Genomic DNA, 21,037 nt, shown 5'->3' on the forward strand with positions numbered 1-21,037 from the left:
GTGCAGATCAGAGGCGGCGGCCGCGGGGGGCGGGGGGCCGGGCTGGCCGCCGCCCTCCGCCCTCTGCCCTCCGCCCCCCCCGCCCGGCACCGGCTCTTAAAGGGGCCGTGTGGCGTCCCCTACGTGCTGCCAGGGACCCCCCCCCGCCCCCCACCAACCTTCAGGGAGCCTTCCTAGCCCCGGCGCCCGGCCCCAGCACGCGGGGACCCCCGGCCTCGCGCCGCTCACCGCCGAGGAGGGGCCGGCTGAACAGGTCGTGGCTCGAGGGTCTTCACCCGCCGTGGCCCGGCCGGAGCTGGCGCCGCCTCCCCAGCCCCGCAGCCTTTGTTCGCGCGGGGCCTGCGGGCCCCGAGACCCTCGCGGTCCCGGGCGGCGAGGGCGCTGCGCGAGCTAGGCCCGCGAGCACTTTACCTGCGGCACTGACGCCGACCCTCTCCAGCACCCCTGGAGGTGGGAACCTGGGTTTCCACTTTACTCGGGAGCAAATTGGTTGTCTCAGGTCACACGTCTCACGAACTCTGGGGAGGGTGTCCCCAGTGCAGTGCTGTCCCCCAGGCCCCGCCGATCACTCCAGCCCCTGATGCTTCTGGTGAAAAGCCACCCCCAAACAGTGCTTATCGGGGTCCACCCTGACAATATGTGTTCTCCCCCAGCCCCCAGTCAAGGCTGTCGAGGGTCTGCCCCCAGGCGACTTGGGGCCCGGACGCTGGGAGTCCAGAGCGGGAACAAACATAGGTAATTACACCTTGAGCAGGGTTGGGCCGGAAACAAACAGGGGCCAGAGACACACGGGCGGTGGGCAGCCTGGAGGCCACCCCAGGAGGTGGTCTGGAGGCTGGGGAGGCACCTGTGGTGCGGAAGGGACCCTCCCTACCCCCCAGGCAGGAAAGACCTGGATGGTCCCTAGACCTGGAGGAGGTCAGGGAGCTGGAGGCAGGAGAGCCGGGAGAAGATATGCACCCACACACCTACTGATTACTGAGCACCTTCTCCAGCCGGGCCCTGTGCGGGGCACTGGGACGTTAGCTCTGAGAAAGACGACAAAGACCATTGCCGTGAGCTGACACTGACAGGAGCCTTTGAAGGTAATTTATTTTTTGGCGGGAGGTGTGACCAGACAGCTCAGATGTTTCTAAAACCCCTTCCCTATGGCTGGCCGATGGAGAGTGAGGTGATCTTTTCTCTAGCCTGAGGCGCCCAGCCTTGGCTGGTCTCCCAGGGCCACCTAGGGGCTCTGAGAGGGGCTCTGGCCCCCGGGGAGTGCAGCACCTTCCCAAGGAGGGAGAGAGCTAGGAGGTGGCTCTCAGCCATCCTTGGTTGAAGAAGGGTCACAAAAAATGTGCCAGGCACAACTGGCCTGTCTTGTCGTGGGCCAGGATGGGCACTCTGGACCGCAGAGCTCTGTGTGGGAGTGCAGGAGGGCATCGGGTAGCAGGTGGGTCCTGGGCAGGGCTCTGGAGGGTCCCCCCTTCTGATCCTCAGTTCTCCCAAGCAGGCTGAGCCACCTACAGCCTCAGGGCTTTGCACAGAGGAGGTGTGTAGTAAGTGTGTGGGGCCTCCTTTCTTGCTGGCCTGAAGAATGTCAGGGTAGTTGTGTGTATATGTGGTGCATGGTGGGCGCAGGGCTGGGTGGGGGGAGGGGAGAGGATGTGTTCCTGGCACAGAGCCAACACCGAGGATAAACAGTCAACTGGGCCTGTCCTGGAAGGGAGCACTGGTAACCTGGGGGCTATCTGGGGCTGGGGCTGGGGCTGGGGCTGGGACTGGATTGAGGTCTTTCCTCTTTCTGTGATCTGCTAGCCAGAGGCAGACCCTGAGCTCCTGGGAATGCCCAGCCCAGATGCATGGCTGGGACAGTGGTGGGTGGGGGCTTCCCTGGGACCCTGCTATGTTTGGGTTCACTCCATGTCTGAAGAGTGGGGAGGCTGAGCCCCAGGAGGGGACAGGGGGATTCAGGCTGAGCCCAGATGGGGCCAGGTGGCTGGAGGGAGCACATGAGGCCCTTGGGGAGGGAGCACAGAGAGAGCCAGAAGGGCCTGGGAGCGGCAGGAGTTGGGGTTTGTCGGTCTTTAGACTGAGGAGTTGGGTTTGCTCCCTGGCCAGGGGGGGAAGGTGTTCAAGTGGGCTCCTCTTCTGCCCAGCCGGGACGTGGTCAGCACTTGCACGTGGCCTGGGAGTGCCCATGGCCCCAAAGAACTCTGGCTGTGCCCTGGGCAGCTCCTAGCTAGGCCTGAGCAGGTGGCAGTAAATTGAGGGGCGGGCGATGATGTCCTCACTTCCTTCTGGAAGCTGTAGATGAGTGGGTGGGGGTGGCGTGCAGCTTTCTGGGGCTGGACCTGGCCAGGGAAGTATGTTTGGGCCATGATTATTCTCCAGTTCTGTCATTTCTGGTGCAAAGGAGCACTTAAAACCTGGAGTTTTGCAACAAGGGGGCAGAGGTTTAGGGAGGCACTGCGAGTTTCCCAGGCCGCTAGCTCTGCCCTAGGTTCTTTCCAGCCCCGTGCTGGATTCTATCCGCGCCCCCTAGGCCCCCTCGGAGGGCCAGCGGCCTGGGCGCTGAGACTCATGCCCTAAGGAGATGCGCAGGGGCAGGGGCGGCTGGGGGAGGGGGCTGCGGTGGGCCCGGGCGCTGGGCGGTGCTTGGAAGGAAGTGGGGTTCCCAGCTCCCCAGCCAGGGGTCGCCTTGTGAGGCCGGGCCAGGTCCAAGCCCGCTGCCCGCTGGGCCCGGGCTCCCCGCGGGTGATCGCGGCGGGCCACGCGGGCCCGGGCCCCCAGCGGTGGAGCGGGACCCGGCTCAGGGCAGCGTCGGGGTCGGGTCGGTCCCCCGCCTGGAGGACCGCGCGCGGGGTCGGGCTGACGCGGGCGGTCCGTGCGCGCCCCCTGCCGCCCGCCTGCGCCCGACCAGAGAGGACGCGCGGGGTGGACTTTCCTTCCTGCGTCCTCGCCACACAGAAAGAAAAACGGGGTCCATTTTTTTTTTTTTTTTTTTTTTTGCCGATTTGCAGCTCGGCGTTTCAGCCAAAGACACACAATAAACGTGTAGCCGTGGCATTGTTTTCCCCACAACCAGATTTTTTTTTTTTTTTTTTTTTTTAAAGTCATGGCATTGTTAATAAAATGCGTATCCCGGTTGTCCAAGCAGGTGGGCTTGGACCTAGGGCTTTCCGGTCGCCCCAGGAAGCTCCCCCGCCCTCCCAGCCTCTGACCTAGCGCCCTCACCTTCTGACCTAGCGCTCGGTGAACCTGGACGAGGTTCACCATAACCAGGTGATAAACGTCTGTGTGGTGTTGCATTTGATGGACGCGCGGTGATATCTGGACCAAGTTTCTATATTTATGTGATAGATTATTTCCATAGTTTGGTTATTACAACCAGTGCAGGGAGCAGCATCCTTCTGTGTGTTTTTCATAACACATTTCAGATTATTATCTTTCCTGGTTTTTAATTATGATGTAAAAAAAAAAAACCAAAAAAACAAAAACAAAACCCTGCCAAACACGTGTAATGACGGAACAGACACCTGTTTTTAGCTCTGGACCCAACCATGTCAGCAGGTCTCCGTGTTTGTTTCAGGCTGGAAGAACCACATCGGGGTCCTGGTGGGAGGCAGGCGCTGAGTGGGGGACGTTTTCTCGGTTCTGGTTTTATCATTTCATGGCACGCATAAGTCCTGCATACAGCAGATAGTATTATCTTGTGCGCTTTTCAATATTTCTGTATGAGCATCATGGCACAACATTTCTCCTTCAATTTGCTTTTTCTGTTTTGCACGCGCCAGCCTGTTTTTCCTTGTTGAGGCGGGTGCCCCCGTCCACCCATTTTAGCTGCTGTGTGTGTAGGTTTGCACTGGAGGAACAGACCGGTTATGTTGCCATTACTCTACTGATGGACATTTAGCTCGTTTGCAAGTTTTTCTCCACGCAGCTGTGTTGCAACGAACGTTCTGGTGGTTGTCTCCTCGCACCACGTAGCCAGCTGTGTCAGCACGACCTGGGACTGTGTGGGAAGTGCACACTCTCAGCCCCCACCCAAGCCTGCTAAGCCAGAATCTCTGTTTTAACAAGTTCAGGAGATTCGTACGCACGTTCAAGCTTTTGGCTTTCTTTTTTGTATCATTTTATTTAATTTTTAAAATTATACAGTAAAATTGACTCGACTTTTTTTTTTTTTATTGTGGCAAGATATGCATGATATAAAAGTTGCCGCCTTAACCATTTTTAAGTGTTCAGTTCAGGGGCATTAAGTACGTGCCCATCATGCACCACCACAACCATCCGTCTCCAGAACTTACTCATCTTTCCCAACTGAAACTCAATCCCCATTAAACAATAAACCCCATTGTCCCTGCCCCGGCCCCTGGCACCCGCCATGCTTCTCTCTGTCTCTACGAATTTGACTTCTCCAGGGAACTTGTGTGAGTGGCACCCTGTGGTATTTGTCCTTTGTATCTGCCTCATGTTACTCAACATCATGTCCTTGGAGCTCATCCATAGGTAGCAGGTGTCGGAATTGCCTTTCTTTTTAAGGCCGAATAATCTTCCATGGTGTGGACAGATGACATTTTGTGTATCCCTTCGTCTGCCGGTGGATGCTGGGCTGTCCCCGTCCTTCGTGTACTGTGAATAACACTGCTGTGAACAGTCTCTGTGAACAGAGACCCTGCTGTGCACTCTTCTGGGTATGTACGTGGAAGTGGAATTATCAGATCACATGACATTTGCGTGTGTACCTTTTGAGGAACCACCAAACTGTTCTTCATGGCAGCTGTACTCTTGTAAATTACCAACAATGCACCAGTGTTCCAACTTTTCGACATCTCAACAAAATTGACACTTTTGGGTTTTGACACCTATGTAGATTCGTGTGCCGTCATCATAATCAATACGGAGCAGCTCTGTCACCCTAAGAATGTCTCCCGTGCTATTTCTTTATGGTGACATACTCCTTTGAGCCTTACCCCTTGGCAACCACTGGTCCGTGCCCATCAGTATGGTTTAGTTTTTCTGAGGACACGAGAGGAGTGGAATCCCACAGTACGTAAGCTTTAGAGACTGCTATTGTCTTTGACATTCATCGCGGTTGTTGGTGTATCAGTAGCTTGTTCCTTTTTGCTGCTGGGAAGGATTTGATGGCACGTTTAGAACACAGTGTACCCAGTCACTTGCTGAAGGACATCTGGATTGTTTTCAATTTTTTAGACATCATGAATAAAGCCATTAGAAACATTCCCGTGCAGGGTTTTGTGTTAATGTAAGTTTTCATGTCTCCAGAGTACATGCCCTGGAGTATGACCATGGGTCACACGGTGGATATTTGTTTAACTTATCAGACTGCCATTTGCACATTTACCTTTGAGAGACACTGTCTCAGGGCTCTTGGGCCAGATTTCTCTGAGGTGTGTGCCCAGAAGTGGGGTCATCAGGTTACAGGATACGCCTGCCGTTAGCATCCTGGAAGTTACTAAATTGCTCTCAAGGTGTGGATATAATAATCACCCCACCAGTGAGTTATGGAAGTTCCAGTTTTTATAATCCTTGTCAACATTTGGTGTTTTGATTGTAGCTGCATTGAATTGATAGGTTAATTTGGAGGAGAGCACTATAGGCTCTTCTCATCCATGTACGTGTATTTAGTTTTTAAATGTCCTTCTCTGTTGCTTTAGGATTTTCTCCAGAGAGGTCTTATCCGTTCCTGTTAAATGTATTCCTACTTGCCTTATAATTTCTGTTGGGAAGGAAAGGCTCTTTGTAAAAATCATTTTCTGATTTGTTGTCACTTGTCTGTAGGCTTCCTCTGATTTAGCCTCTCTGAATTCCCTTATTAGTTCCGCCATGAATTTCCTATCAATTCACGTGGACTTTCCAGGCAGATAGTCATACATCTGTGGATCCCCACGTTTGTTTCTTTGCAAACCTGACATCACCCATTTCTTTTTCTTGTCATAGTGCATTGACTAGGATCCCCATCATCATGTCAAATGTACCTGGTGATGGTAACAGTCTTAGCCTGGGTTGCCTAGAAAGCAAGCCAGAGGCAAAGCTTAATCCAAGTGTGCTGTCGAAGGGCCGATCCAAAGGAGGCCAGAGTCGGGGGCCGGAAGAAGTTGCGGCTAGTTGCTTGTCTATGCAGGCCATCTCCAGTGAGGCCTAATGGAGACACTGCAGCACAGAACAGTCTGTAGGGAGGAAGAAGGGAGAACACTTTATCTACCTATCTTCTGTTCTCACAGATCAAAGTTCACTTCACGGGGAACTTACTTCCCTGAACTTTGTGGTTGTGTGTTAAACCAGCTCTTGTAGGAAACCACTGGAGGGGCCAGAGCTCCCGTGGGTTCAGTAAAGTTGTGCCAGCATACGGAACTTCTTGATGCTGCAGGCATGATGAAGGTCAAACTGAAGACCGGCCCTCTCTGGAAGCAAGGCCATGGACTGGGGCTGGAAAGGGGGGCCAGCAGATATGATGGGGGTGGGATGGAGTGGGGTAACAAGCTAGGTCCATTCCATTAACTGACTTTAAAGAGAATATTCTGTAGTTTTCCAATCTGAATTAGCTGTTATCAACACCTGGTCACAAAGCTGTCCTCCTGGGACCTCCCTGCACCACTATTGGTGACTCACCTGGGCATCATGTCTGAAACAGCCATAAAGATTTGCAGCCACTGGGCCCCTTGTACACTTGCTGGGCCACGAGACCTTGGTCTCCCCTGTGACTGAGAGACCTCAGCCCCATGCTAATTCCCCTTCTTGTAAAGGCCATTACATCGGGATACAGGGGTGTGGGTCAGGCAGTAGGGGTCCTAACAGAGAGCAACCACTGGCCCTCAGTTCCTCTGGCAGACAGCGCCTGACCTCCATGAAGGTCTTGCTTTGTGGCAGCCCTTTTGTTTCGAAGGTGCCTGAGTGCCCCCTTGTGGCCTCTCGTAGCTCCATATATGGCCTGAATTTCTGGGTGCTTGCCCCCTTTATTTTATCTTTGGGGAATTGCTGTTTTAACAGTCACTTCCAGCATGTGGTGTGGCTAGGTCACGTTGGGAAGTATTTGCTACTCCTGTCCGTGGTGTGTGTGGTACCAAGGAGACTAGTGGGGGGGGGGGGGCATCCATCTTTATCCAGGGCATTTTAGGTCCCAAAGCTTTACAGGCTCCCAGGAGTACAGGACCTCTGGGTGCTAACAAGGTGGGATATTCTTTAATAGTTCATTGGCCATTGTCAGGTGAGCCACTTGCCCTCAGGCTGCCAGTCTGTCCCTAATATGGCCATCCAGAGCAGCCACAGCCCTCAGGCTTGGGACAGCTCCTCCTGTGGTGTCTGTGGGATCTTACCAGCCTGGAGGATGTCTCTCTGGGTTGGCCATCTGGTGGCCATTAAACAGGCATCCAAATAGCGAGTCTGCAGCATGAATTGTGGGAGATGCTTGCTTGTGGCCAACACCTGGGAGAACACGACTTTGTCAGCCCCTTGGCACGCGCACCGTCGCCATTGCCCAGTCTGTTGACCCAAAGGGCCCGTTTCTCTTCTCCTCTTTCTGTAGGTCTGTGTCTCAGGACTACTCTACTGTGTGGGGCTATTGCCCTTGGAGATAGTCCTGGTTGTGGCTGGCAGGACAGGGTGCAGCTGTGCTTTCTCTGTGGGGAACTGGAGCTCTCCTGGACCACTATCCCACAGGGGGCAGCAACAATCATGGCACTGCCTGGGTGGCTCGTTTCAGCCCTGGATCTTGCCATTTGGCCTCTAACCATGGACTCCACTCATGTTTATTAGCAGCTGTGTTATTTTCCATTTCTTCTATCTCCTCTTTGTTCCCTTTTTTCCTTATTTCTTGCTTTATTTTATATTCAACTATTTTTTTAATCCAACTTCTCTTTTCTGTTAGCTGTTGGGATATATATATATATATATACACACACACACATATATGTATACATATATATATATATAATTTTGTAATGTTTATTTATTTTTGAGAGAGAGAGAGAGAGAGAGAGAGAGAGAAAGAAAGCGTGAGTAGGGGAGGGGCAGAGAGAGTGGGAGACACAGAAGTCTAAAGCAGGCTCTAAAGCTGTCAGCACGGAGCCTGACGTGGGGCTTGAACGGACAGACTGTGAGATCATGACCTGGGCTGAAGCTGGATGCCCAACCGACTGAGCCACCCAGGCACTCCCATATTCCTGTATATTTTAAAGTGACTATCCTAGAGATTACATTTCATATCCTTGATTTATTATAATATACTATCAATTAGTCATCTCATGACATCCTGAACAAGGCAAGAGCCTTACAACTGTTTAATTTCATTTATCCTCCTGCATTTTACTTCCAAAAATGCTAAAAATCTTATGGGACATTAATATATTGTTCCAAGCAGTTCCTTTTCTTTTATACTTATCAACATATTTACAATTTCCAGCACTTTTCACTCAGTCCCGAAGCCCCATGCTTCCATATGGGGCTCTTTTCCTTCAGTCTGAAGAGCCTTTCTTTAGTATTTCTTGTGGTGTGGGTCTTCTGGTGATAATGTCTCTCATCTGAAAACAACTCCATTTCACTTACACTTTTTTTTTTTTACAGTTTATTTATTTGTTTTGAGAGAGAGAGAGGGAGAGAGAGAACCCCAAGCAGGCTCTGCACTGTCAGATGAGGGGCTTGAACCCACAAACCATGACATCATGACCTGAGCCAAAGTCAGAAGCTTAACCAACTGAACCACCCAGGTGCTCCTCACTTACATTTTGGAGGGTATTTACATTAGGTGTAAGATAACAGATTGGCAGGTTTTTGTTGTTGTTGTTTGTTTTTTAATTTCAGCACTCTAAGATGTCATTCCATGTCTTCTGGCTTCCATCACTTCTACTTAAAAATCAGTTGTCGCTCTTATAGCTGTTCCTTCACAGGTAATGTGTTCTTTTTCTCCTGCTGCTTTTAAAGATTTCTCTTGATCTTTGATGTCTGGAAATTTTCCTACAGCATGCCTCTGCGTGTCCTTCTATCTATTCATTCTGCTTTCAGTTTGCTGAGTTTCTTGAACCTGTAGATTCATGGTTTTCCACAATTCTGGAAAAAAGATATCGTCTTCTCTTCATATAGCCCACAATCCATTGTTTCTTGCTGCTCTTTCTGGGAGTCCAGAAATATGTTTTATTTTATTTTATTTTATTTTAATTTTTTTTCAACGTTTATTTATTTTTGGGACAGAGAAAGACAGAGCATGAACGGGGGAGGGGCAGAAAGAGAGGGAGACACAGATTCGGAAACAGGCTCCAGGCTCTGAACCATCAGCCCAGAGCCTGACGCAGGGCTCAAACTCACGGCAGAAATATGTTTTAAACTGTGTTTCAGGTGTCTCATGTTCTGTTCTATTATCATTTTCTGTATTTATTCTTTCTGCACTTCAGTTAGGATATTTTCTATTTACATATCTTTGTGTTTCCTAAATTTGTTTTCTATCCAATGAGTCATTAGTTTTAGGTATTTCATATATTGCATTTTTCAGTATGAGAATGTTTTCCATTTAACATTCTAATTCTTGGGGCGCCTAGATGGAAACAGAAACTCAGTCAGTTAAGTGTCTGACTTTGGCGTAGGTCATGATCTCATGGTTTGTGAGTTCAAGCCCTGCGTTGGGCTCTCTGCTGTTAGCACAGAGACTGCTTCAGATCCTCTGTCTTCCTCCCTCTACATCTCCCCTACTCTCTCTCTCCTTCTCTCTAAAAAATAAATGAACATTAAAAAAAGTTAAATATAGTCTAATTCCTTACTGAAAAAGCTATCTTTGCATCCATTTTGCTTATCTTTTCCTTTATTTCATTTAATGTATTAATCATAGTTATTTAAAGTTTATGTTTTCTTATTACAATATATGGATTATCCATGGACCGGCTTCTGTTGTTAGCTTTCCTCTTGATTATTGACCATATTTTCCTTCCACTTCCTGTGTCTAGTACTTTTTGAGTGTATGCCAGATATTTGTATAAAAGGGCCATAAAGGTTCTAATTGATATCTTCTAACAGGGATACTTGGCTTTTCCTCTCTTATCCAGGTAGGGCAAGCAGCTGAACACTCCAGTTCGGTAGAGACTGGGCTGGGTTTGGGCTCACTGCACTTGTGTAAGTCTTCTGGGTTTGGCTTTCCTGGTGTTGGTGTTAAGAACCTGGCTTCTCTCTAGCTTCTTGGTGCTGCAAGGCTGTGGGAAACTCTGTCCTTTTCCTCAAATATTTTAAGCTTAGCTCTTCTGCTCAGTAAGCTTCAAAATTTGGAAAATGGCTTAAGGGACACGTGCCTGTGTCTGAGGCAGAAACCTTTTCTCTCGGAGGACGTTGTGTGCTGAGTGCCACGAGGCTACGGGAGATCTCACTTTGCATGTACAAGCCTCAGGTCTAGTTTTGTGCCTCTCATAGATTTGGAAGTTAGCAAATGTCCCAATTTTCTACACTGGCCCTGATGGTGATTGCGACAGTTCTGTGGGTTTTCTTTCTCCTGGTGGAGTCGCTCCTTCTGGGTCAAGCCTGATGATAAGCCCACACCCAGAAGTGGCTAATTCCTCAAAGGAAGAAAACGTGGTGATTGATCCTCAGTTCATCTTGGAAAGCCTTTCCCCTTGAGGCTTGCTTTTATCTGGTCCTCACTGATTCCACAGTGGTCTAACATTATGTATGTATGCTACTCTTTATAAATTGTGGCAAAATACACACAACGTAGATTTTGCTCGTGTCTTTTACTCTATGGGTTTTGAAACTAATTTGGCCTTTTCTAGTTGCTGCAGTGGGATCGTTAACCTTCTATATGTATTACATCTCCATTTGGAAGCAGAAACTTTGCTCTCCTGACTTTTACACGTCACCATAAACGTCCATGTGTGGGTTTGGAACCAGCCTGCATGGTTTTCAATTCTGGCTCTGTAGCTCTCTACAGTGGGACTATGGACAAAGTATTGCCATCTTGTGATTGCCCCATGGAGGACAGGATCAATTCTCTGCCCCAAATCGGCTCAGGTATCAGACTGAAACACCACACATGCACCAAGAGGGTAGAGAAGGGTTTATTCCTCACATAATGAGATTCTGGGTGAGCAAGGCAGGCACCCAGGCTTGTTTGGAATGACCTGAATAAACAGAGGGAACGTTCTTTGGTTTTTATCATGGTTAGGGGTGAGTCTAGGCCTAAGGTTCCTGCACAGGCTGGAGTTTGAATGGTTTGAACGTCCCTGCCAGTGCAATGGGCTTTCTCATTGGCTGCCTGGTTGTGGGGTAAAAAGAAGGTGGGGAGCTCCTGAAAACCGTCAGTGGTCCAACATCAAAAATGGTGTTGGGTTCTTTATTGCGCTGACCCTCTCTTTGTTTCACTTTACCTTGGTAGATCAGGGCTGCTGTGAGCATTTGGTGAGGTGGCTTATGCAAAGTGCTTAGCACAGCACCACATCCACACAGGAAACAATTACAGGTCATTTCATTTGGGTCAGATTCCTTCAGGAAGGACAACAGGGCCATACCTACTTCAGCTCAGCACTGAGCCAGGAGGAGGTATGTGCCAGCAGTCCCCCAGATGGCCATCGTGATGGATCCATCTCCTATGGCTGCTTTACCACACACACAGCATTTCCTATAAGGAAGATGCTATATTAGCAGCCCATTTTACAGGTGTGGGCACAGGTTCCAGGAGGAAAAATGATTTGCTCAGGGCTCCTCAGCTGGTTGGCTGTAGAAGACACACAGAGCATTTGGAGATGGGCAACAGATCAGCATTTGCCAAAGACACTGTGGGAATGTGGGACAGGTCACCTGTTAGCAGGTGCAGGAACTGAGCATGGCTGTGGGTGTTATTCCAATGCACACCCCCTCCCTCCCATCAGAGAAATATAAACAGATAAATACATCAACACAGCAGGGGGTTCTGGGACAAATGGCATTATTAGATGCTTCCAGGACAGATATCTGAGAAATTAGTGACTGCAGAGTATGCAGAGCTGAGGAAAGCCTGGCCTGTCCCTGCTCAGATGTCCTCAGTGGAGAAGGTGCCAGGTAGGCAGGACTAGGGATGGACCTTTTCTGCAAGTGGCTGGGGAAGGTGTCCAGGTGCTGGGAGGAGGGGTCTTGGAAATCATTCTTGGATACAAGTGCCCACTGTATTTCTTGGCAAGAAATCAAACAAACATGCTCACATTGGGAAAGGGAGGCGGATGGACCACAGGACACTGGCATGGAGGAGAGTCTGGATCAGGGGTGCAGGGAAGAGGGAGATGATGGCTGTGCTGGAGCCCATGACTCTTGATCAGGATGGCCCTGCTTTGGTAAGAGTCCCTGCAAAAACTGAAAGTCAGATCTTGCACTGGCAGCAAATGGGGACATAGCAGCTGGACTGGCAGCAGCCACAGGAGCCACAGGAGCCACAGTCTCCCTTGGAGCCCCCACAGGAGCCACAGCCCCCCTTGGAGCCCCCACAGGAGCCACAGCCCCCCTTGGAGCCCCCACAGGAGCCACAGCCCCCCTTGGAGCCCCCACAGGAGCCACAGCCCCCCTTGGAGCCCCCACAGGAGCCACAGCCCCCCTTGGAGCCCCCACACGAGCCACAGCCCCCCTTGGAGCCCCCACACGAGCCGCTGCTGGAACAGGCACAGGCTGGCACACAGCAGCACACGGGCTTGCAGCAGCACACGGGCTTGCAGCAGCACACGGGCACACAGCAGCTGGAGCCGCAGCCCCCACAGCTGGAGCCACAGCCCCCACAGCTGGAGCCGCAGCCCCCACAGCCGGAGCCACAGCCTCCAGAACAGCCACAGCAGCCCATGTTTCTGGTGGGTTTTGGGCGGAGTTGGTCAGAGATGCAGGTGCAGAGGGGAGGTGTTCAGGTGTGGAGCCTCCTGGGCCAGGGGCTTTTACATACCTGCCTAGTGGACTTGTAGGAAACAAGGTCACTTCCTTGTGACTGTTTATCCTGTTTTTTTTTCAAGCCCTCTTTTCTCCCTGCCAGTGCCTTCCTACTGGCTCAGGTGAGCATGCACTTTCTTTGTTTCCTAAATTTGTCCCCTTCCACTTTTGTTTTGGGCCCTATAATTAGAACCTCAACTCCAGGATGCTGGTGTTTTCCTAGGAGCCCCAGGTGCTGGTCACCTGCCCTCCCTGCTGGGCCTCAACGTTCATCTTATATGCGTAGATTGTAAAAGTCATCCATGGTCTTTACTGGAAATAGCAAATAATGCCCATATTTGGTATTATTAATACCTAAAGAAAGTAATACCCATAATCCTGACACCTAGAGGTGAAATTTTGGTTGCTTTCTGTAAGCATGGACATGTGTATGTATGTTGGTGCTGCCTCAGTTTGCCCATGCGTTTGTCCGCCTTGACTATCAAGAGAAGAATAATCTAGCCCCCAGCCTGGTATTTGAAGAGGAACCCCTTCTCCCACCTGATTATTTCTGAAAACCTCACAAACATCTCTTGTTACTGCTTCTCCCGTCTCCACTCAGACCATCCGTTCATCCTGAGCTACTTTTCCAGCTTCTGAGTGGGCTCTCCTCCTCAGCCTTGCTCCATGGGAGGAGTGGTTTCTGTGTAGTAACCACCAGCCACTGCAAATGCAAGGCTACTTTGTTGGAGGGATGGTTATAAACCCTGAGGTGAGCATAAGAGGATTACTCTACTGAAAAGGAAAACTTAAGTCTGTGTACCAGATGTCACTACTCCTGAGTGCTCTTGGCCATGCCCTTGGACAGTGGCCTCCTGCTGACTGCCTTCTTCCCCCGGCCTCCAGCCATCCACCCGTGGCTGGACCACTCCCTTTGGTATGAAAATTTCCCCCCTTTTCTTCCGCTTTTCCTTATTGTCTTTGCCTCTGATTGTGGTCCTGACAAGGGATCCTGCAAATCAGCAAATTATGTGATAATTTCTGTAGACTCCCCTTATTCCTCATGAAGTTAGCCTTTTAATTAATTAAATAGTGAGCTGAACACATCAGTGTGCAGCATCTGTGTCTGGTTTGTGCTCTTATGTCAGGGCTTCCTAGTCCATGGGAAAGTGGTCATCTCTACATTTTCTAGTCTGACTGGAGCTTCTGACATTGAACCATCCTTGCATGCCTGGGGAGGCAACCCAGCTTGGTCCTAGTGTATTTTTATTTTGATACACTGTTGCATTCTGCTGATTAATATTTAGACATGTCTGCATCTCTATCCAGAAGTAGAACTTAGAGGGCCTTCTTGGCCTGGCCTGGGCAAGGACTGACCACAGAGAGCCATGGAACAGAGCACAAGTCATTGCCTGTCCTGTATTGAGGGTTCCCTGTCTCTGTCTCCACACAACTGGGAAAAAGAAGGTGGGATGTGTCCTCTCTACTTCTGGAAGGACTTGGAAACATTGGGGAGCAGAGTGATCCCACCCACAGCCTCACTGGGGATCTGACCTTCCACATCTTGTGGGAATGCAGCCCTTACAGGTGCCCTGGCAAGTGAAGTGGGCCCCGCAGGGCAACAGGGAACATGCATCACACTAAGGATGGTCAAGTTGGGGGGATGAGGAGCCTGGATACCAGGAGTTTCTGGGGGATGAATGGCAGACAAACAAGAGAAGAAGACTAGTTCAGGCTAGTTGAGTACACATGCATGAAGATTAAAAAAATTAATAAACTTTTTTAGCAGTTTTACACTTACAGAAAAAGTTCAACGAAAAGTACAGAGGATTCCATAAACCCCCTTTACCCACAACTGCTCAATTTCCCATATTTCTAACATCTTGTGTTAATATGGTTCCTTTGCTGCAAGTGATGAACCAACACTGATACGTTATTATTAACCAAAGCCCATGGTTTGCATTAGGGCCACTCTCACTGTTGTTGCACATTACATGGTTTTTGAAAAATCATAACGACATGTGTTTGTGACTATGGTATTGTACAGAATAATAGTTTCACTGCCACCAAATCCTCTGTGCTCTGCCTGTTCATCTCTCTTTCTCTTACTCCCCCAACCTCTGGCAGCCACTGGTCCTGTTACTGCCTCCATGGTTCTGCCTTTTCTAGAATGTCACAGCATAGGGATTACACAGTATGTGGCCATTTCAGACTATTTTTTTTCACTTAGTAAGACACATTTAACATACCTCCATGACTTTTCATGGCTGGATAGGTCATTTCTTTTTAATATGGAATAATATTTCATTGTCTGGATATCTCTCAGGTTATCCATTCATCTGGTGAAAGACATCTTGGCCTCTTCCAAGTTTCGACAATATGAATAAAGCTGCTGTAAACATCCATGTGCAGGTGTTTGTGTGGACATAAGTTGTCAACTCCCTCAGTACCAAGGAATGTGATTGCTGAATCATAAGATAAGAGCATATTTAGTTTTGTAAGAAATTGCCCAAAGTGGATGCGCCATTTTGCATTCCCAGCCGGGTGTGTGCGATGGTGTCTCACTGTTGTTTTGATCGGCATTTCCTGAATGACATGTGATGTGGGACATCTTTTCCTGTGCCATCTGTGTTTCTTCTCGGGTGGTGTGTACATTTGGACCTTTTTGCCCATTCTTAAGCTGAGTTGTTTGTTTTTCCTATTGTTGAATTTTAGAAGTTCTTTGTATATTTTGGATGCCAGTCCTGTATCTGACAAGTGGTTTGGGCTTTTACCCCCGGGCTGTGTCTTGTGTTGTCATTCTCTGAGTGTCTTTCCTAGAGCAGATGTCTTTCATGTTAGTGAAGTACAACTTACCACAACTTTCTTTCAAAGATGAGCTTTCAGTGTTGTGTCTAAATCGTCACCCAACCCAAGATCACCTAGATTTTTTTCCTGTTGTCTTCTAGGACTTTAATAGCTTTGTGTCTTACATTTAGGTCTGTGATCCATTTAGAGTTTATTTTTGTGAAGAGTGTATGGTCTGGACACAGCTTCTTTCTTTCTTTTTTTCTTTTTTGCATGTAGATGTCCAAGAGTTCTGGCATCATTTTTTTTCAAGTTTATTTTATTTTTTTTTTTGAGAGAGAGAGAGAGTGAGGAGAGAGAGAGGGAGAGAGAGAGAGAGAGAGAGAGAGAGAGAGAATCCCAAGCAGGCTCTGTGCTGTCAGCACAGAAGTTGATGCAGGGCTCAAACTCACAAACTGTGAGATCATGGCCTGAGCTGAAATCAAGGGTCAGATGCTTGAACTGACTGAGCCATCCAGGTGCCCCCCCAAAAACAGTTGACTTCCTATATTAACCTTGTATCCTGCAACTTTGCTACAGTCTCTTATTAGTTCTAGATTTTTTTTGTTGGTTATGCGGGATTTTCATGTCATGTCACTGAAAACTAGAAAACCATGATTAAAAAAAAACTAAACAAACAGTGGCAGGTGCTGATAAGGATGTGGGAACTCCTCACCGCCGGTGGGAATGCAGGACGCTGGAAGATACTTTAACCATTTCTTGCCAAACTTAGCGTACTCTTACCACGGGATCTGGCAACCACACTCCGTAGTATTTATCCAAAGGAGCTGAAAACTCATGTCCACACAAACTCCTGCACACAGATGTCTACAGCAGCTTTGTTCGTAATTGTCAAAACTTGGAGGTGGCCAAGGTGCCCTTCAATAGGTGGTGGACAAAGTGTGGGACATCAAGATGATGGAATACCATTTAGTGCTAAAATCCAAGCTATGAAGCCATGAAAAGTCACGGAGGCACGTTAAAGGCCCCTTTCTAAGTGAAAGAAGCCAATTTGAGTTGGCCACAGACTGTGTGATCCCAATGCCACGACGTTCCGGAAGAGGCAGAACTGGGGAGACAGTAAAGAGATGAGTGGTTTTCAGGGTCTGGAGGGAAGGGAGGGATAATGGGCAGAACACGGAGGGAAACGACTCCATGTGGCACCGAAGTGGTAAGTAGAGGCCATTATACAGGTGTTAAAACCCGTGGGATATATGACATCACGAGTGAACCGTACTGTGCACCGAGGACTTTGCACCCAATGACGTCTGCACAGACACATCTGTTTTAACAAACGCAGCCTCTGGAGGGGACGTGGACAGTGCCCAGGCTACGTGTGTGGGGACAGGGGCCTGTGTGAGGCCTCTGGACCACTCGGAGAGCGATGGGGCTGAAACAGTGCTCTGGAAGATGCGGCAGAAGGAACATGTCAGATCACAGAGCGGGATCAAGAAGGTGAAGCCACAAGAGGAGGGGTGAGGACCGGACCAGGACACCGTACGGCCACTGCAGGAATTTCACGGGGAGGCGGAGAGATGGGGGATGGGGCAGTCACGAAGCACCTGCTGGAAGACATTCCTAGAGCCCAGCAGCAGACCAGTCAGCCACTGAGAAGCTCACTGGGTCTCAAGGAAGGTTGCTGGGAAAATGAAGCCTGAGGAGTTCCCCAGGGAAATGGTCAACAATGGAGTTACGGAGGGAGATTTCAGTCTGTCATTCCCACCAGTCTTTTGGAACTGGGCTTATCTTTGGACACAAAAATAAAAGGATACAGACTGAATTATGCAAATGACAAGTCCCAGTGCTGAGCTTGGGAGCTGACTCCGATTGTAGGGCGACGTGGTCCAGGCTGCCCCCTGCCAGGACCCTGCAGCTTGGCCACGGTTATGGCTGCAGGTGGGGTGTTGGCTGCTGACTCAAGGCCATGCTCTCCAACAGTTTCTGGATTGATTCCTGGTGATTTCTTTGTGCAAGTGGACCATCCTTCCAGGCCTTTTCAGTTTCTTCACCTCCTCTGCCCTTGGCTGGTGGTCTCCTTAACTTTGCTCTTAACAAGTGCAGCCCCTCCCCCACTCCCCCTACTCTCCTGTGCCCTGACCTCACCAGGACCCTCAGTCCAGGGACACCAGACCCTCTTCACCGACCCTCAGTCTCTCTGATGACTTCTTCTTCTTTGGTAATGGCTGGTTGGGATAAAATTCGCGAACCATACAGTTCACCCACTGAGGGCGCACAGCTGAGTGGTTTCTCGTGTGTTCCTAGTTGTGCCACCGTCATCGATTGTGGAGCACGTGCACCACCTCAGAAAGAAACCCCATACTCTCTAGCTCCCACCTCCCATTCACCCTCCCCCGGCCCCGCCTTATGCAGCCACTCGTTTCTTTCTGCCTCTATATGTTCGCCTGTTTGGGAAATTATGCAAAAATGAAACGCTATAATCCGCGGTCTTTTGTCATTGGTTCCTTCCGCTGAGTGTGGTGTTCTGAGCCTCTCCATCTTGTGTATCATTTCTTTTTATTGTACATTGTTTGTCAATAATATTTCATCTTATGGATAAACTACATCTTTTTAATCCATCCGTCCACTGATGGACATCTGGCTGTTGTGAATTATGGTGCTCTGAGTGACTGAGTGCACGTCCCTCTGTGGATGGATGTTGTCATTTCTCTTGGACGGATGCCCGGGGTGGACTTCCTGGGTCATGCGATGGCTCCAGGTTTAACTTTTGGAGGAACTGCCTGGCTGCATCAACTTACATTCCCACCAGCAGCTAAGGGGGTTCCATTACGTCCAGTGTCTGCTATTATGTCCCCTTTCATATCGTGGCCATCCTAGTGAGAGTGGAATGGTGCACTCTGTGGTTCTGATGCGAATGATGTCGGGAACAGTTTCATGTGCTTGTTGGCCTTCTGTATGTCTTCTTCAGAGAAATACCTATGAAGATCCTTTGCCCAGGTTTTAGTTGTGTTATCTTTGTATCTTTCTTAAATGTTTATTTTATTTTTGAGAGAGAGAGAGAGAGAGAGAGCACAAGCAGGGGGAATGGGCAGAGAGAGAGGGAGACACAGAATCGGAAGCAGGCTCCGGGATCTGAGCTGTCAGCACAGAACCTGAGGCGGGGCTCAAACCCTCGAACCATGAGATCATGACCTGAGCTGAAGTTGGACGCTTAACTGACTGAGCCCCCCAGGTGCCCCTCTCTGTCTGTGTATTTTTCAGATGCAAGAGTTCTCCATGTATTCTGGACACTTGACCCTTATCAGTTCTCGATCCATAGGTATTTCCTTCATCTGGAGGCTGTCGCTTCACTGTCTGGACCAAGTCCTTTGTTGCACGAAATCTTAAAATTTTGATGAAGTCCAATTTGTCTACTGTTGCCTGTGCTTGTGGTGTCACATCTGAGAAACCACTGGCAGACCCAAGTTTGTGAAGATTTGCCCCAAGTCTTTTTCCAAGAATTTTATAGTTTTGACTCTTAAATTTGGGCCTTTTGATCCATTTTGAGTTAGCTTTTTCATATGGAGTAAAGTAAGGCTCTGACTATTCCCTTGCATGTGACTGTTCAGTTTCCCCAGCATCATATGCTGAAGAGACGGTCCTTTCCCTCTGATCCCTTGTCAAAACCTGGCCGTGTATGTCTGGGCTCTCTGTCCTATCCCATTGGTCTGTGTGTCTGTCATTAAGCCAGTGCTACACTGTCTTCATCACCGTGGCTTTGAAATCAGGAAATGTGGAGCCCCAACTCTGCTCTTCTTTTAAAAAAAAAAAAATTTAATGTTTATTTATTTTTGAGAGAGACAGAGACAGAATGCGAGTGGGTTAGGGGCAGAGAGAGAGACACACACAGAATCCAAAACAGGCTCCAGGCTCCAAGCTGTCAGCACAGAGCCGGATGTGGGGCTCGAACTCGTGAGTCGCGAGATCATCACCTGAGCCGAAGTCGGATGCTCAACCAACTGAGCCACCCAGGTGCCCCTCTGCTCTTCTTTTTAAACATTGTTTTGGCTACTCAAGGTCCCTTGAGTTTCCATATGAACTTTTTTTTTAAAGTGTATTTATTTATTTTGAGAGGGAGTGGAGGAGGGGCAGAGAGACATGGACAGAGAGAACCACAACCCTGGGATCATGACCTAAGCCAAAAGCAAGAGTCAGACACTTAACTGCCTGAGCAACCCAGGCATCTTGAAGTTCTTTTCTTTCTTTTTTTAAAATTAATTTTATTTTTTAAGTTTACATCCAAATTAGTTAGCATATAGTGCAGCAGTGATTTCAGGAGTAAATTCCTTAGTGCCCCTTATCCATTTAGCCCATCCCCCCTCCCACAACCCCTCCAGTAACCCTGTGTTTGTTCTCCATATTTAAGAGTCTCTTATGTTTTGTCCCCTCCCTGTTTTTATATTATTTTTGCTTTCCTTCCCTTATGTTCATCTTTTCTGTGTCTTAAAGTCCTCATATGAGTGAAGTCATATGATATTTGTCTTTCTCTGACTGGCTAATTTTGCTTAGCATAATACCCTCTAGTTCCATCCATGTAGTTGCAAATGACAAGACTTCATTCTTTTTGATTGCCGAGTAATACTCCATTGTATATACATACCATATCTTCTTTATCCATTCATCCATCAATGGACATTTGGGCTCTTTCCATATTTGGCTATTGTTGATAGTGCTGCTATAAACATTGGGGTGCATGTGTCCCTTCAAAACAGCACACCCGTAACCCTTGGAAAAATACCTAGTAGTGCAATTGCTGGGTTGTAGGGTACTTCTATTTTTAATTTTTTTTGAGGAACCTCCATACTGTTTTCCAGAGTGGCTGCACCAGTTTGCATTCCCACCAATAATGCAAAAGAGATCCTCTTTCTCTACATCCTTTTCAACATCTCTTGTTTCCTGAGTTGCTAATGTTAGCCATTCTGACAGGTGTAAGGTGGTATCTCTTTGTGGTTTTTATGTGTATTTCCCTGATGATGAGTGATGTGGAGCATTTTTTCATGTGTCAGTTGGCCATCTGGATGTCTTCTTTGGAGAAGTGTCTGTTCATGTCTTTTGCCCATTTTTTCACTGGATTATTTGTTTTTTAGGCGTTGAGTTTGATAAGTTCTTTATAGATTTTGGATACTAACCCTTTATCTGATATGTCATTTACAAATATCTTCTCCCATTCCATCAGTTGCCTTTTAGTTTTGCTAATTGTTTCCTTTGCTGTGCAGAAGGTTTTTATGTTGATGAGGTCCCAATAGTTCATTTTTGCTTTTGTTTCCCTTGCCTCTGGAGACGTGTGGAGTAAGAAGTTGCTGTGGCCAAGATCAAAGAGGCTTTTGCCTACTGTCTCCTCGAGGATTTTGATGGCTTCCTGTCTTATATTTAG

General features: G+C 48.7%; 1 long non-coding RNA gene across 1 annotated transcript in view; it reads left to right on the forward strand.

Moving 5' to 3' along the window:
• The first annotated feature begins 102 nt into the window (after positions 1-102).
• The window catches only part of LOC147576296 (uncharacterized), a 52,112-nt gene continuing 31,177 nt past the window's right edge, over positions 103-21,037 (forward strand). Inside the window, exons 1-2 of the long non-coding RNA XR_015240637.1 lie at positions 103-735; positions 882-1,085. This is a non-coding gene — a long non-coding RNA (uncharacterized LOC147576296). The remainder of the gene's footprint in view (positions 736-881; positions 1,086-21,037) is intronic.

The sequence above is a fragment of the Puma concolor genome, chromosome D1 (assembly GCF_028749965.1).
Source record: "Puma concolor isolate L17-30 chromosome D1, mPumCon1.1.hap2, whole genome shotgun sequence".
Classification (NCBI taxonomy): Eukaryota; Metazoa; Chordata; class Mammalia; order Carnivora; family Felidae; genus Puma; species Puma concolor.